Below are 12,336 nucleotides of genomic sequence, written 5' to 3'. Positions count from 1 at the left end.
AAATAAACTTTAAAATGTGATTAAAATATAGACCTTCAAATACTGATGTAGGATGTCCTTCTGTATATGTGTTATGATGACATAAGTCATAAAACAATCCCACACCAGTTTAGAATTGTGAATAATAAAAGGGTTATTAATTTAAGGGGGAAACTTACCCCTCACTGTCCTAGAAAACAGTCTTCTGCATGAACAGGAACAGGGTCTAGCAGCCAGAAGTGGAAGCTGGAAGCAAGAGAGTGGGCACACATTTACCGCTGCTTTTACAGTATAAGAAATGACACCCAAGTGGGCTGATATCTTAAAGGCTATTGGCTGAAGGAGCAAATGTGCTTCCACAGTACCTCCCACTTTTGTTTAAATAAGAGAGTTCAAAACCCAATACAAATCTATATACATTAGGAACAGATATCAAGTATATCAATCAGCATAATCAATATTAAACAAAGAACATATGCTAAATGTTTTAATAAACATTTTATCCTATGGAGTCTAAGTTTTGTAAAGGAAATGTCTTGGCTAGATCATAATAGTATGGTAACTACAACTATCTAATCTTCAAACCCATCGAAGGCCTGAGATGAGAGATAATATTAGTTGAGCAGGCAGAAAGAAAGTACAATCAAGTAGCTTCCAAAGTGAGCAATATATGATGTAGACAATTAGTCACCTGAGCAATCACCCAAAGTCTCATTTTGCAATGTTGAAGCAACCAACTTTTGACTAAGGCCTAGTGAAACTGAAAGATCATTTTCAGAGGCAGGAAATTTTTGAAAATCATCTTACCCTGTTTTAGAAAGATTTGACAGTTCAGCTTATCCATTTCCTGATACCATGTACATTGTCAGTGGTTGAGGCATTGTCAGTTCCTTGAGCAAAAGCCAGTTTTCCCAAGAAGAAAACAAGCTCAAAGTGGAGTGTCTTTGGTATTCAACATTCTCTTGGGAATAAATTGGTACTGCTAGAAACAATCATGTCTCATGTCAAAAGAACCCCAAGTTATTTAAATGCCATGTTCCACAGATCCTTGAAGTGGTTGAAGATTACCTATCTAGACAGAATACAATTTCTATGTATCTAAAGAACCTAATTAATCTTACTACATGTACAAGCATGAACAACTATTGACCTATAATATTTAATACCTGTATAACTTAAAGACTAAAACTTCATGTCAGAATATTAAATAATCTGTAAACAATATGAAACAAATGAGGACAATGACCTTAAAATGTAAACAATGTATACATATCTTGATCAGAGGTAGGAGTAATATATAATGCAATATGAAAATATATCCTAAAAGTTGTGTCAATATACAAAATGTCTAAACAGAGGTAAAAACATGCATATATACAATATGACAGAATAACTTTGCATATGTGTACAAATAATGTAAACAAAAATAACAAATATAATTTGAACTCATATCAGTATATTAAAAACTATACCAATGTAAATTATCCATGAATAATAGTCACAAGTATTCACTCTATTACCCATTATTGCTATTCACTTTTTCTTGAGCAAACATAGTTTTCACCCCAACCCTCTATCTAGTACAAGTAATAACCAAAACCCCCTAAACAGTGTTCCCAAAACTAATGACAAAGTTTTTGTGATGGGGGCATTGTCCTCTAGAATTGCTTCCTGCTCTCATGGGGGTGATGTTCTCTTAATGGGATCCTGCAAAAATAAAGTGATGGTTAAGTTTCAAAGTTATTATCTAGTATATTTGCAAATAATTTCTGAGCAGTCAATAGGTTTTTTGTTTGTTTGTTTTGTTTTTAAGTTCTTATCTTGTTTTTAAGTTCTGGCCAGAACATCATAAGAAGGTGCACCATTTCAGCAGCTGGTACCCAACAAAGCAGTCTTATAGTAGCAGTGTCAGCATCATGATGTCATCTACTAGGGGGAGTTGTTGCTGTGGGGCCCCATCTTCTTCCTGGAAATTTCAACAATTACTACAGGAAACGGATCTGTAGGAAAATCTATTGTTCATTGTGGAAAACTTAAGCATCATTCATATAAACATACATTCAATGAAGAATATGATATAGACAAAATAGGCATGAAGAAAGTAAAATTTTTCCTAGTCTTTCTTCTGTCCCATACCAGATGGCTCCTGATGACACAGAAACTCTGAATGTCCCTTTTAACCACATGTTTGAATTTAGACAAGTACAGAATCATTGTCTAACTCCCAAACCAGCTGATTTTGTGTGTGTGTGTGTGTGTGTGTGTGTGTGTGTAAATGTAAGTATAAGCAGTACCTTGATTCTACTCCATAATATGTTTTCTAGATGATCCTTAGTAAATAGTTATTTTTCATTCTGTCAGCATTAAAACATCCAGGGTCTCTTGAGTTTTTGCCGACGTGATATTTTCCTGCAAAAATAAGTGCAGAACCCTACCCCAACCCTATATGGCTTTCCTTACCACTTGTGTGGTTGTCACCATTGTGGATGAGCTGTCATTTCTCTTTTTAAGAGGTTTCTACCTTTCAAAGCAAAACTTTATTAATTTTGATGGTATCCACAATTTTTCTTTTACTGTGGAAACAACAGTGAAACACCTTCCACAATGTAGTACATCTCCTGGTTTACATTGTGAGGTCAACACAACCATGAAATATACTGATTTATTCAATTCAAAAGCTTTTTCCATTATCCAATGTCTCTCTGCTGCTGTTGCTTTTTCTCATTAGTGTTAAGAAAATTCAAGGTTAATAAGGCAATATGCAATCTATTCCTGGAGATACTTTCCATCCCTTTATGTTTGTTCAGCATATCCTTTATAGTATGATTTGCTCTTCCTATAACTGCCTGACCTGTATGATTATTTGGTATACCAGTAATGTGATTTATATTATAATAAGCAAAAAAAAAATCCATTTCGTTTTCTTACATATATATGCTGGACCGTTGTCTGTCTTTAATTCTATAGGAATGCCCATGGTGGCCATAACTTTTAGTAAATATGTGATTAATGAATCAGCCTTTTCTCAGATCAAGGCAGCTACCCATTGAAACACTTAATACGTCTCTATGGTGTGGGTATACCAAATTCCATAAAGTGGATCACATCAATCTCCCATATTTCATTCCTTTGAGTACATTTAGAATTACTCCTTGCAGGCAACAATGTTTTATTGTAGAAAGAGCAAGTAGGATACCTCTTTATATTCTCTTTAGCTTGTTGCCATGTAGTAGAAAACTTTCTTTAAACCTTTGCTATTGACATGATGTCTTTTATGAAATTCAGAGCCTGCAACACACTTCTAATCAATAATTGATCAATTTCTGTATTACCATGTGCTAGAGGACCTGGAGACCTGTATGGGATTGGATGTGATATATAGATAGATATAGACATATATGACAAAGCCTATTCCTGATTATGTCTTGCACCTTTGATGAATAATGAAGTCAACTCCATATCATCTGTTATAAATTGTGCAGTTTCAGTATGCAAGACAACTCTTTCTGCATATTGTGAATCAGTGTCTATATTGAGAGGTTCTTTAAATTCCTTAGTACCATAAGAATAGCATATAATTCTGCCTTGTGGACAGATTTATAAGGGCTTTGTTCCACCTTACTTAATTCTTCTGATTTGTAACCTGACTTTCCAGATTTGTTTGCATTGGTATAAAGTGTACAGGCTCCAGTTATTGGTGCATGACATATAATTTAGGCAGAATCAAAGAAATTCTCTTTATTAGGTTAAGCCAATCACTTTTGGTATAATTGCTATTAATTTTGCACAAAAAATTAGCACAAGCCCTTTGCCAGGATTATTTTCTTCCCATATTTTTTTATTTCTTCAGCATAAAAGGCACTATAATCTCTGCTGGGTTTATAAATGATAATGGACAAAGTCTCAATTTATCTTTTATAATTAATTCAGAGACATTTTTCATATAAGTTTTTAATGTTTTACTTGGATTATGTAGTAAAAAGATACGTTCAAAGATAACATCATCCCTTTGCATGAAAATTCCTGTAGGATAACTTCTGTAAGACATTATGACTAGAATACAATTAAGATTTGGATTCACCCTATCCACATGTGCCTCCTGTAATTTCTCCTCAATAATCGTCAATACCTTTTCAGCTATTAATTCTATGGGACTATTCAAGTCTTTATCACCATCTAAGGTTTTGTTTTAATAAATTATTACATCAGATAATATCCCAACACCTGGTTGTAGACTAGATATGTTTCCCAATAATCTTTGAAAGTCATTAATTATTCACAACCAGTGTCTCCTAATTTGTGCCTTTTGCATTCTAATTTTCTGTAAACCTATTCCATAACATAGGTAACAAACAGAATCTCCTCTTTAATCTTTTCAGGAGTAATTTGTAATTCCCATTTAAGAAAGACATTCTTCATTTCTTCAAACATTCTTTCTAAAGAATCTGTATTTGAATCAGATAACAAAATGTCATCCACGTATTGGTTGATTATAAACATAGGAAATTGCTTATGCATTATTTCCAATGGCTGGCTGACAAAGTATTGGCACAGGGTGGGGCTATTGAGCATTTCCCATGGGAGGATAGTCCATTGATATCTCCTAGTAGGCTGAGAATTATTATAAGTAAGCTCTGTGAAGGCAAACTTTTCTCTGTTCTTTTCTTGTAAAGGTATAGTGAAGAAACAATCCTTTAAATCAATAACTATGAGACGCCATCCCTTTGTTAACAGAGAAGGCAGAGAATTCAAGATTGTAGAGTGCCTGTAGGTTGGATAACCTTGTTGACAGCTCTAAGATTTGTCACCATTGTCCATTTTCCACATTTCTTTTTGACAACAAATACAGGAGAATTCCAACAGCTGGTACATTCTTCAATATGTAAAGCTTCTAGTTGCTCTTGTACCAACTGTTCTAAAGCCTGCAACTTTTCCTCAGATAGAGACCATTGCTTAACCTATATTGATTTCTCAGATAACCATTTTAAATGTAAGGCTGTTGGTACTTCTGAAACTTTATCAATTGCTTTGTGTTCTTGTACAGCCTGATAGCTGATGTTCATCGTCTATATCTTTTAATATTTTCCTCAAAATCATAAGTTTTTGGGACTGCAGGAATGTTAATCTGGGTATTTTATTACTGCAATAGGTCACAACCCCACAAATTCACTGCAATATTGGCTATATATGGCCTTAGTCTTCCTATTTGCCCTTCTGTCCCTATGCATTTAACCCATCTCATGCCTTGTTCTATCCAAGATAGAGTTCCAATTCCTGATGTGGGAGTATCTTCTATCTATCTGTTGCTTTCATTGGTTAATTAATAAAGAAAACTGCTTGTCCTGATAGGTCAGAACATAGGTGGGTGGAGTAGACAGAACAGAATGCTGGGAAGAAAGGAAGTGAGGCAGATATCATAGCTCTCTTCTTTGAGATGGATGCAGGTTAAGATCTTTCCCCATAAACCACCACCTCATGGTGCTACACAGATTACTAAATATGGGTAATAGCAAGATGTGAGAATTAGCCAATAAGAGGTTGAAACTAATGGGCCAGGCAGTGTTTAAATGAAAATTTGTGTGTTGTTATTTCAGGTGTAAAGCTAGCCATGCGGGAACTAGGAGGGACGAAAAGCAGGCCTGCCCACCACTCCTCACTACTAATTCCCAAGAACTGAACCTGTTGAAGAGTCCAATTTGTATGCTAAGATTCAGGAGTAATCATATATTCAGACCTGTGTCTATCAAACCAACCGTTACAATGTCATTCTTATGCACTCTTAGTTTCTGTCTTTGATCATTTATAGAAATATACCAGAAAATATATTTTCTGTGTCCTATTGGACTTTTTGACTCATCCTCCATATTTAATCCTTTATTCAGGCTAGTATTGTTTTTAACAGCAGGCATTGGATTTTTTTTTAATTTTCCTGGTGAAACACATTCTCCATAGTAACTGGGAATGACTTGGCCACTTTTGGCTGGGGGGCCTGAAAGAGAACCCACAGTACATTTCCTGATGGTATTGGGTGGCCTTGTCTATCATTTGTTGACCTACATTCACTGTTCTAATATCAGCCTTTGCCATACCTCCTACAAATGCTGGAAGACCTCCTATTCCTGCCATCCCCAGAGGAGACATTATTCCTAGGAATACCTTGTCTATAATCCTTTTTCAGATGTCCCATTCTACCACAATTAAAACATTTAGTGTTTTGATGTCTTGTATTACTAGTAGAAATTGCTTCTCATACCCAAACTTTAGTACCATAGTCGTGTCTCAACATTAATTGTATGCAAGACCCATTCATCCATGGGTGCTAATCTAATCTTTAAAGGCCCAAAGATCCTTTTATATTCCATGTTGTCATTCTCATAAGCCAAAGGTTAAATTATTATACATCTGACTCTTGAGTCAGTTACTCGAATTTGTACAGCCCTAGTTAGCCTTTGTAAAAAGTCACTAACTAACTCTGTTTTACTCTGATATATGATTCAATTCTGTTTCCTAGTTCCTGAATCCTGTCCCAAGCTTTTAAAGCTGCTGTGGTACATAAGGACAAGGTGTGTTCATCATAAAGAACTTGATCCTTAGGATCAGATTAAAGTCCCTCTCCTAGAATTTGCTCTAGGGAAATCTTCTGCTTTTTCCCATTGCTCTAAAATTCTAGCCTCTGCCTTTAAAAAGCACCCCCAAAGTACTGCAGTCCATTTTCAAGGACTGCTGAGATTAACTGAATCTAGTCTTATTGCATTGCTTTGTTACTGGAACACCACATTTTGACCATTTCCCTAACAAAGGATGAATGTAGTCTGTAAGCTACAATTGCTTGTTTAATTTCCTTTAGATCAGTCATACATATAAGCTCCCATGAATATTCTTTGACAATCTTAGGGTACATGGGGCCATATACTCTTCTTGATGTTCTTAATTTTTTATTTATTTTTTTTTTTTTATTTTTTTTTTTTTTTTGGTTTTTCGAGACAGGGTTTCCCTGTAGTTTCTAGAGCCTGTCCTGGAACTAGCTCTTGTGGACCAGGCTGGCCTCGAACTCAGAGATCCGCCTGCCTCTGCCTCCCGAGTGCTGGGATTAAAGGCGTGCCCCACCACCGCCCAGCTGTCTTCTTGATGTTCTTACTGGAAAGGCAGGCAGAACACTGTGGGACTATCTCAGAGACTTTTACGTACTGATGTGGTTATATTTTGCTTTTGTACCTTTTGTTCCTGGTCATCAAATTTGATAAGTTACTCAATCTTTTTAAATCTATTTACGAATGCCTTTCATAAAGTCTGGATCTTCTGTCCTGTGTTCTGCTCTAATGCCCTCATTGAGGATTCTAAGTTATAAAGTCTGTCCAGTAGAGATAATGTCTCATACTTGGACATAATCTTCATAGCATGCATATTACATTCCTGGAGTGACATTCTATCAGTCAACATGTCATAACCCTTTGAGAGAGTGCAATTAATACATTCAACAGTACAAATTATCTCAAATAATGTTTCAGTACATACTGTCATTCAATGGGTTTTAAGTGTTTCAAGATATAAATCTTACCTATAGTTGATTTTGAGCTGGAGTAGTGCAATAACTATTACCTGCCAGTAGTTTTCATGGCCACCTATGAAATGAACCCAGCTGGGCCTAGTGGTGCACTTGAAGTCACGTGACTATTCTGAATGTGATTTTAGAGTGAAGTGCTGAAAGATATTCTTAGATCAATGTAGAAGGAGCAGCGGGGCTGTGTTCTGTCACCTGGCTAGCTTTACATATGAAATAATTACACAGAAATTGTATTCTTTTAAACACTGCCTGGCCCATTAGTTTCAGCCTCTTATTGGCCAATTAACCCATATTTAGTAATCCATGTAGCACCACGAGGTGGTCGCTTACCAGGGGAGATCTTAATCTGTGTCCATCTCGGAGAGGAGAGGCATGGCTACTCACTATGGTGACTGCCTGAAGTGTCTCCCCGACTCTGCTTCCTTTCTCCCACAATTCTGTTCTGTCCACTCCGCCTACCTAATTTTCTGTTCTATTAAAGGGCCGAGGCAGTTTCTTTATTATCCAATGAAAGGAACATAGACAGAAAGCACTCCTCCATCATTTCCCCTTTTTCTGTTTAAACAAAAAAGGAAGGCTTTCATTTTAACATAGTAAAATTACATATAGCATAAGTTATCCAGCAAGAATTACAGTTACAATATTTATATCTACTTTATCTTTTATAATAACTGAGGAAAACTATAACTACCTATTTGTTCTTCAACTCCATCAAAAACTCCAGAAGGATATAATACTACCTAAGTAAACAAGAAATATGCAACTTTCAAACTCTATAAATGAGAGAGACAACTCGCTGCCTGTACAGTCACCCAAAGTTCCTTTGTACCATTGGGGCATTCATCTTCGGCCTTCAGGCCCATAGTGTCCAGCAGACATTCACAGGAAGCAGGAAATTCCAAAGACTGTTCAGTCACTTTCTGCTGTGTCCTGCAGAACATCTTGCAGGCTCTTTCACGAATCAGGAACCCCAAAAGACCATCTCACCTTTAGGCAAGTTCAGCAGTCCTCTCTCTGTGGGTTCTTTGTGTCCAGTTTATGCATCAGTCCAGGCAAGAGCAGTTTCTTGCCCAAATGGCTATCAAACTCCATAAGGAACCTCTTCAATGCCCATCTTTCTCTTGAAGTAGATTGGTGCTGCAAGGAACAGACGTGTCTCATTGTCATGAAAAGCCTAAGTTATTAAAACATTAAATGCCATATTCTGCAGTCTTTGAAAGATATGAAGAATGTCTATCTAACTGAAATATATCTCTATATATCTAGAAAATCTAACATGACTACAAGCTTGACTATTATTGATGATTATCCATTAACAACCTATATTTCCTAATTATACATTACATTTTAAAATGAACTACACAATCACAATAGCTTAATCAAGATCAGAAATACATATACATATAACAAAATTGACCTTAAAATCCATACCAATGCAAATTATTCATCTCCATATCATATCCCCTTTTAAATGTAAAAGAACATTTATAAACAATATTTGGGAAAATAGGTGCAGTTTTTTTCTCTCCAAACTGCTTCCTGCTGTATGGGGGCACTGTTAATTAGGTCTTTCATGGAATAACCTGTCTCCCAGGTTCATCTCAGTAGGCAGCTGAGCAAAGTAATTTTTTGAGGGTGTTGACAGCATCCATTCAGGATGGCGCGGTCTGTCATACCATATTGGGATATAAGCAATCCACAGGGTGTCATCATCTGTGAAAACAAAAGAAGACCCACTTTTCCAAAGCATCATGTTCTTAGATCCAAATTCTGAAGTCATACAGTTATAATATCCATTCTGGTTTAGCTTGGCAGCCCATATAATGAAATGTCTCTCTGTACTTAGCTCCTTTACAGTCAAAAACTTTAAAGAAAACACAATAATACAAAGAATCCAGACTCTCTGTGAATTTTCCATGTTTACGTGGCTTATATTTACTCTATCAGTTTACTTGATTCTGTCTCTTTAAAAACTTTACCCTTTTTTTAAAGGCATTAACTTTATTCTCTATATTTTTACTTCTCTCTCTCAAGCCTATGTACATTCATCCAACATTGTGATCCATTTAAATATCTTTTATATCTGAATCTGTCCTATTGTGAATCTGTAATTTTTTTACTATCCAGGAGCACTTTTGATTTGCACCTTTTAATCACTCAGTACTTAAAAATCTAAGCTGTGACATTCCTGGGTCTAAAACAGGTACTGTGAGCTTGTCACGCCCAGACCAACATGGTGGAGCCACTTGTGACTAAATCAGTTGCAGATCTGGGCTGCAGAGCCACGTGCTGTTCTGGATGTTGGCTCCACCTCTCTCCAATTTCAAAATGGAGGACATACCATTTTCTGCTAGCTCTGGGGCTGCCAGGTAGGACCCACACTCAGCACTTTAACTCTGAGACTGAGAATGCAGCACAGAAATTCTTTTCATCCAAATTACAATAAAATCTGACATGCAGAGTACCGCGCAGTCTGAAAACATCTCTCTGTATGACGTCAGGAATCCGCCATGCTCTTCCGCCTGCCTAAGCCTGATTCTGCCTTCTGCCCAGATGCAGGTGGAGAGTGCTGAGCCATTGGCATGGTCTCAGAGCACTCTCCTTCCAATCCTGAGCGGGAACACAAATATCCAGTCCCATAAAAGCCATTGAAATGATTTAAAGCCAGAGTTCACACTGGCGGCACAGCCCGAGGAAGCCACATTTTAAAATGACTCAGCTTTTTCTCTGCTGCCATTGCTGAAACAGGAAATCTCTTAGGCATGTCCTAGCAAATAGCAAAAAGCTGTATTAAACTCTGTCTCTCTTTCTCTCTCTCTCTCTCTCTCTCTCTCTCTCTCTCTCTCTCTGTCTGTCTGTCTCTCTCTCTCTCCTTTATTTAAAGCCCTCTCAGGTGTTTAAGTGGATTTAGTCACCACATTGGAGCGCCAATCTGTAGAAGGAGCAGTGGGGCTGCATCCTGCCACCTGGCTAGCTTTACATACAAAATAATTACATGGAAACTGTATTCTTTTAAACACTGCCTGGCCCATTAGTTTCAGCCTCTTATTGGCTAATTAACCCATATTTAGTAATCCATGTAGCACCACGAGGTGGTCGCTTACCAGGGGAGATCTTAATCTGTGTCCATCTCGGAGAGGAGAGGCATGGTGACTCACTATGGCGACTGCCTGAAGTGTCTCCCCAACTCTGCTTCCTTTCTCCCACAATTCTGTTCTGTCCACTCCACCTACCTAATTTTCTGTTCTATTAAAGGGCTGAGGCAGTTTCTTTATTATCCAATGAAAGGAACATTGACAGATAACTCTCCTCCATCAGATTAAAAATAGTTTTTTAAATAGAAATCATAGATTATGTGCACCACAGTAGGCCCTAATCTGTCAGTAACAGCAGGAGAACAGGGATAACAAAATATTTCTGTGAGGTGTGCAATGGAAGGTTATACTCACCAACATAAACATGTGGGGACTTGAAGCTGCTCAGAGACATGTAATAAGATAACATAAAGAATGGCAGATGGTACATAGCAAGAAAAGCCACTGTGTGAGAATTCTACATGAACTGCTGCCTCCGAGCACAGATTGTGGCTGAGGTGGGCTAAGCCAGGCATGCTCTAAGTCTGGCTGCTTGCAGCAGAGCTGGGGTTTCTAAAACCAAATGGTGCATGCCAGATGATGATGGATGTCACAAAATAATTCCACACCAGCTCAGAATTATGAATAATAAAAGGGTTTTTCATTTAAGGGGAAAACTTACACATCACTGTCCTAGATAAAAGTCCTCTGTGTGAGCAGGAACAGAGTCTAGCAGCTAGAAGGAAGAGAGCATGCACACACTTTACAACTGCTTTTAGAGTAACTGACACCACACCCAAGTGGGTTGGTATCTTAAAAGCTATTGTCTGAAAAAGTGGAATGTGCTCCCATAGCACTTCTGGGGTCTTTGATGGAGTTGAAGAGTAGATAGTTATAATTATAGTTGTCCTAGGTTATAAAAATAGATTAAACATGAAAATTTATTCTCATAAAGATGAGATATTAATAGAGTATTTTTTTAGTTTTGCCAAATTCAAATAGACAAAATATTATCATTGTAATTTTTGCTTAGTACCTGCTTTATAAATGTAATTTTAAATGTAATGTTAAAGTTAAAACCTTCTGTTTTAATTAGAGAGCAAAGTAAAAAGGACTTGGGATACCTCTCTGTATACTTGTAAATATGTGCTATTACCATTGGTTAATAAATGGGCTACTTTGGCCTATGGCAGGGAAGAATATAGCTAGATGGGAAAGCCAAATACAGATATAGGAATGAAGAAGGTTGAGTGAGGTGTTTGGCAGCAGTCATCAGGAAAACAAAATTCAAGGTAACAAGCCATGAGTCACAAAGTAAAATATACACTAATAGAAATTTAAGACATAAGAACTAGTTAATAAGCCTGAGTTAATAGGCCAAAAAGTTTTAATTAATATTTAGATTCAGAGTGGTTATTTGGTAGCTGATGAGTGTGAGAGAAGCCTCCAGTTACACTAGAAGCTTAACAGTATACCTGAACGTTCTAGTAAAAAAATGAAACACATACAGTAGGAATATAGTGCAGAAAATAAACTGAGAGCTGAAACCAATAAAAGAGAAATAAAGAGAACAATTTAAAGAATCAATGAAAGAAGGAGTTACTTCTTTGATAAAATTAAGAAGACAGACAAAATAACTGAAAGATAGAAAGGGAATATCCAAATTAACAAAATCAGAAATGTAAAGGAAGACATAACAACAAGCACAGAGGAAATCCA

Source organism: Arvicola amphibius, chromosome 2 (assembly GCF_903992535.2).
Source record: "Arvicola amphibius chromosome 2, mArvAmp1.2, whole genome shotgun sequence".
Lineage (NCBI taxonomy): Eukaryota > Metazoa > Chordata > Mammalia > Rodentia > Cricetidae > Arvicola > Arvicola amphibius.
Note: the sequence above shows the minus strand (reverse complement) of the source record.